Source organism: Salvelinus fontinalis, chromosome 7 (genome assembly GCF_029448725.1).
Source record: "Salvelinus fontinalis isolate EN_2023a chromosome 7, ASM2944872v1, whole genome shotgun sequence".
NCBI lineage: Eukaryota > Metazoa > Chordata > Actinopteri > Salmoniformes > Salmonidae > Salvelinus > Salvelinus fontinalis.
This window is the reverse complement of record NC_074671.1, coordinates 17,335,461-17,341,576: the sequence shown is the minus strand read 5'-3', so window position 1 is coordinate 17,341,576 and position 6,116 is coordinate 17,335,461.

Sequence of the window (6,116 nt, the reverse complement as noted above, 5' to 3'; positions counted from 1 at the left end):
GTCATTCAAGTAATTGGCAACACCATAAAGTTTTGTTATAAATGAGATATCTGATTCAATGAAAGATGAAGTTCACTTGGTCTTTCTGCCTATTTCATTTAAAGTATTCAATAACGTTTTAACATCCTACATCATGTAATTTGTCTTGGTTTCATAATACCATTTTATTCTTCTTCTTGTACAGTTTAGTCACATATTTCTCAATTTACAGTAAGTTTGCCAGTCAGATGTGCAGCCTGACTTTGTGACAACACAGAGGCGGATGCAAGATGCAAGCAACGATGGTTTAATGAAATACAGTTTACAGCAGCAACAGGACAGACAGACTGTACTCAGACGGAATCCGACCCAGGAACTATGGCGCATATACCGATGATAGCGTGCTGAGAAATCCAGGGGAATGTGTCCGGATGGGTAGGAAGGAGCCCAGAAGATAATCCACACAAGGGCGCCAAGAGAAAGAGCCCAGACACACGACACAACCTCAGGGAAGTAACAATGATCTGACAACAAGAAACACTGGTTACAGAACATATAAAGAGAAGATAAGTGATTCCAGCTGGCGCAGACAATCAGGCCGAGATTGGGAACCACGCCCACACAAACACGGGAGAGAGAGAGAGAGAGAGAGAGAGAGAGAGAGAGAGAGAGAGAGAAAAAAAGAGAAAGAGAAAGAGAGAGAGAGGGAGGCAGTGGATTCATGAACCGTGACAATATGCTCTTGGCCTCTTGGCGTTCCCAGGCAAATTTACCTGTCGATTGAAATCGTCGATAAGGGAGTGATCCAGAATGTCCCTAGCAGGTACCCAACTTCTCTCCTCCGGACCGTAACCCTCCCAGTCCACCAGGTACTGGATTCCGCGTCCCCTCCTTCTAGAGTCCAAAATACGATTGACAGAAAAGGTGGGTTCCCCATCAACAAGTCGTGGCGGCGGGGGAACCGGGACCGGCGGGTTAATGCGTGCCTGAAACACAGGTTTTATTTTAGACACATGAAAGGTAGGATGAATTCTCCTATACGCCGGAGGAAGCTTGAGCCGGACCGCCACCGGACTAATGATCCTGGTGACTTTAAACGGCCCGATAAATTTGGGGGCAAGCTTGTCGAAACGGATCGGAGTGGAATGTTCTTAGTAGAAAGCCACACTCCTTGGCCAACGACATATACCGGAGGCTTCGACCGGCGGCGATCGGCCTTAGCCTTGGTGCGCGCCCCCACCCGGAGAAGAGTCTCACGGGCTCTGCTCCATGCGTGACGGCACCTCTGGATGAAAGTGTGAGCGGAGGGCACAGTGACCTCGAACTCCGTACTGGGAAAGATAGGTGGCTGGTAACCTAAACTACACTCAAACGGAGAGAGACCCGTGGCTGCCACTGGCAACGAATTGTGAGCGTACTCAACCATAGAGAGTTGTTGACTCCAGGAAGAGGGATTCTTAGAAACCAAACATCGCAACACTCTCTCCAAATCTTGGTTGGCCCTCTCCGTTTGACCGTTGCTCTGGGGATGAAACCCTGAAGACAGACTGACACTCGCTCCCAGTAACCTACAAAACTCTTGCCAAAACTTGGACACAAATTGGGGCCCCCTGTCAGAAACTACGTCCATCGGCAGGCCATGTAAGCGAAAGACGTGATCCACGACAGTTACCGCTGTCTCCTTGGCAGATGGTAATTTAGGCAAGGGAATAAAATGAGCCGCCTTCGAGAACCGGTCCACCACGGTCAAAACAACCGTCTTGCCCTGGGAGGGCGGGAGGGCGGTAACAAAATCTAGCGGGATGTGGGACCAGGGTCTCGAAGGGACCGACAGCGGTTGGAGTAACCCATCTGGAGGTCGATTAGAAGTCTTCCCAGTGGCACAAACCGAGCAAGCCAAGACAAAACTGTGAATGTCACGAGCCATCAGTGGCCACCAAAAGCGTTGCTTAACCAAAAAGCTAGTGCGGCTGACTCCTGGATGACACTCTACGTTGGAACAATGCCCCCACCGAATAACATCGGACCGACACCCCTCCGGCACAAACAACCGATTAGGCGGGCAACCGGGCGGAGGCTTTACCCCTTCTAAGGCCGTTTTGACCCTCGATTCAACCTCCCATGTGAGTGTGGAGACCACTAGGGTCCCGGGTAGGATGCACTCGGGAGTGGATGGGCGTTCGGAATGGTCAAAAATGCGAGAAAGGGAATCGGGTTTGACATTCTTGGAACCCGGGCGATACGAGAGAGAGAAGTCAAAACGTCCGAAAAAGAGTGCCCACCGCGCCTGCCTGGAGTTGAGTCGCTTGGCGGTTCTGATATATTCCAAATTCTTGTGATCGGTCCAAACTATAAAAGGTACCCCCGAACCCTCTAACCAATGGCGCCACTCCTCCAGTGCTAACTTCACTGCCAACAACTCTCTGTTGCCAATGTCGTAGTTGCGTTCCGCAGGTGATAACCGATGGGACAGGAACGCGCAAGGGTGCATCTTGTCGTCAGAAGAGGAACGTTGGGAAAGTACCGCACCTACCCCCACCTCTGAAGCGTCCACCTCCACCACGAACTGACGCGAGGGATCGGGAGCTATGAGGATGGGGGCCGAAAAAAAGCGACTCTTGAGTTTGGCGAATGCAGCCTCGGCTGTATCGGACCACCTGAACGTCACTCTGGGGGAGGTTAAGGCGGTAAGAGAAGCGACTATCTGGCTAAAGTTGCGAACGAAACGCCGGTAGAAATTGGTGAATCCCAGAAACCTCTGTAGAGCCTTACGGGAATCTGGGCTTGGCCAATCCACCACAGCCTTAACCTTGTCAGGATCCATGTGAATACGTTCAGTCGAGACGATGTAACCTAGGAATGGAGCGGATTGTGCATGAAAAATGCATTTCTCCGCCTTGACAAAAAGTCCATTCTCCAACAACCTCTGAAGCACTCGTCTGACGTGCTGAACGTGTTCCTGGAGAGAAGAAGAAAAAATCAGTATGTCATCCAGGTAAACATATATGAACTGATCAATCATATCTCTCAGCACGTCATTGACGAGTGCCTGGAAAACCGCTGGGGAGTTGGATAGCCCAAAAGGCATGACCAAATATTCGAAGTGCCCTCTGGGGGTGTTAAATGCGGTCTTCCATTCATCCCCCCTCCTTATGCGAACCAAATGATATGCATTACGTAAATCCAACTTAGTGAACACGGATGCTCCCTGTAACCTTTCAAAGGCTGAGGACATCAACGGTAAGGGATAGGTATTCTTCACTGTGATGTTATTCAACCCACGGTAATCAATGCAAGGACGCAGAGATCCGTCCTTCTTCCCCACAAAGAAGAACCCCGCCCCCGCTGGAGAAGAGGAAGGACGAATGAATCCAGAGGCCAGAGAATCAGAGATGTATCTCTCCATAGCCTCCCTCTCAGGAACAGAGAGTGAATATAACTTGCCTTTAGGCGGAGACTCACCTGGCAATAATTCTATTGCACAGTCATAGGGACGATGCGGAGGAAGAGAAGCAGCACGGGACTTGCTGAACACCTCCTTCAGGTCGAGGTATTCAACGGGCACGTTAGACAAATCCACTGCCTCCTCTAGAAACACAGAATCAGACACAGATGAACAAGCAGACACTAAACAGGACTCAAGACACTTGTTACTCCACATGGATATAGAGTTATGACCCCAGTCAACTCTGGGGTTGTGTTGGGTGAGCCAAGGGTGGCCGAGAACTAATGGTGCAAGGGGTGAGTCCATGAGTAGAAATGATAGTGTCTCAGTGTGATTGCCAGAAGTGATGAGTGTGATAGGTTCAGTGGTGTGAGAAATGTTGGGGAGTTCTTGACCATTGAGAGCGTTGACGGATATCTTGTGTGTGAGTGAGGTGATAGGAATCTGGAGTTTGTGAGCGAGCTTGAAGTCCATAAAATTACCCTCTGCTCCTGAGTCCAGTAAGGCTTGGGTGTCGTGCGTGTGGGTGGCCCATCTTAGTCTTACCGGGAGGAGAGTAGATGATGAGGTCTTCTCTGTGGTGACACCACCCGATAGTAGCCTCATACTTACTACCGGGCCTGATCTTTTACCGGGCAGGAGTGGATAAAGTGGCCTGCTCTACCACAGTAGAGACAGAGTCCTTGGGATCTCCGCCTCTCCCTCTCTTCCCGGGAGAGGCGAGCTCTCCCCAGCTGCATGGGTTCGTGAGCGGAGGCTGAACTGGCCGTGTTCCCGCCGCAGGCATGCCAGCCCTCCGTGTCGTTATACGGTCTGTTAGGGCATGCTCGGCGGCCAATACGACTCAGACGAGCGTCGACCCTCAAGGCTAGTTCCACTAGTCCATTTAAACTCCTGGGAAGGTCCAGAACATAGATCTCCCTCTGGATCCGGTCCCCCAGCCCATGCAGGAACATGTCCCACTGCGCCTCCTCGTTCCACTGACACTCTGCGGCCAAAGTGCGGAATTGGATGGAGTATTCCGATACTGAACGGTCTCCTTGGCGAAGGTCAGCGAGTAGTCGGGCCGCCTCCCTACCCGCCACGGCCCGATCGAAGACCCTTCTCATCTCCTCGGAGAGTGTCTGAAAAGAGGTGCAGCATGGGTCCTGGTTCGCCCACACCGCCGTTCCCCAAAGAGCCGCTTTGCCTGATAGCAGTGTGAGTACGAATGCTACCTTAGACTGTTCACGGTTGAAGGTCCGTGGCTGCAATGAGAAATGCATGGAACATCTCGTAAGAAAAGCTCTGCAATAGTCAGGATCACCTGAATAACCCTCTGGTGTCGGTAGCCGTGGCTCTAGCTGGGAATCCGGCTCTGGCGGGACGGGTTGAACTGCCGGTGTAGGTGGCGCAGCGAGACCCCTCAGATGTTGTAATTGTTGGGTCAGCTGAGATACCTGCGTCACAAGGGCTTGTACTGCCCGACCTGTGCTGGAGATGTTCTCCTCTTGTTGATCCATTCTCGTGATACTGCAGGAAATGAATTCGGTCAGACTCGTTGAACTCGCTGCATCCATGATCAGGTCAGATCATTCTGTGACAACACAGAGGCGGATGCAAGATGCAAGCAACGATGGTTTAATGAAATACAGTTTACAGCAGCAACAGGACAGACAGACTGTACTCAGACGGAATCCGACCCAGGAACTATGGCGCATATACCGATGATAGCGTGCTGAGAAATCCAGGGGAATGTATCCGGATGGGTAGGAAGGAGCCCAGAAGATAATCCACACAAGAGAAAGAGAGAGAAGAGAGAAAGAGCCCAGACACACGACACAACCTCAGGGAAGTAACAATGATCTGACAACAAGAAACACTGGTTACAGAACATATAAAGAGAAGATAAGTGATTCCAGCTGGCGCAGACAATCAGGCCGAGATTGGGAACCACGCCCACACAAACACGGGGGAGAGAGAGAGAGAGAGAGAGAGAGAGAGAGAGAGAGAGAGAGAGAGAGAGAGAGAGAGAGAGAGAGAGAAAAAGAGAAAGAGAAAGAGAGAGAGAGAGGGAGGCAGTGGATTCATGAACCGTGACAGACTTATTCACCACTCCTTTTGCCTCATCCCTCTCAACCATACAGCTTTTCAACTCCTCATCAATCCACGGGGTGTCAACAGTTCTAACTAGAGGTCAACCGATTAATGGACGATTAATTAGGGCCGATTTCAAGTTTTCATAACAATCTTAAATCGGTATTTTTGGACACCGATTTGGCCGATTTTTATTTTTTATTTTTTTGTACACCTTTTTTTAACTATGCAAGTCAGTTAAGAACACATTCTTATTTTCAATGACGGCCTAGGAACGGTGGGTTATGTTCAGGGGCAGAACGACAAATTTTTACCTTGTCAGCTCAGGGATTCAATCTTGCAACCTTACAGTTAACTAGTCCAACGCTCTAACCACCTGCCTCTCATTGCACTCCCCGAGGAGACTGCCTGTTACGCGAATGCAGTAAGAAGCCAAGGTAAGTTGCTAGCTAGCATTAAACTTATCTTATAAAAAACAATCAATCAATCAATCATAATCACTAGTTAACTACACATGGTTGATGATATTACTAGTTTATCTAGCGTGTCCTGCGTTGCATATAATCGATGCGGTGCGCATTCGCGGAAACAGGACTGTCGTTGCTCCAACGTGTAC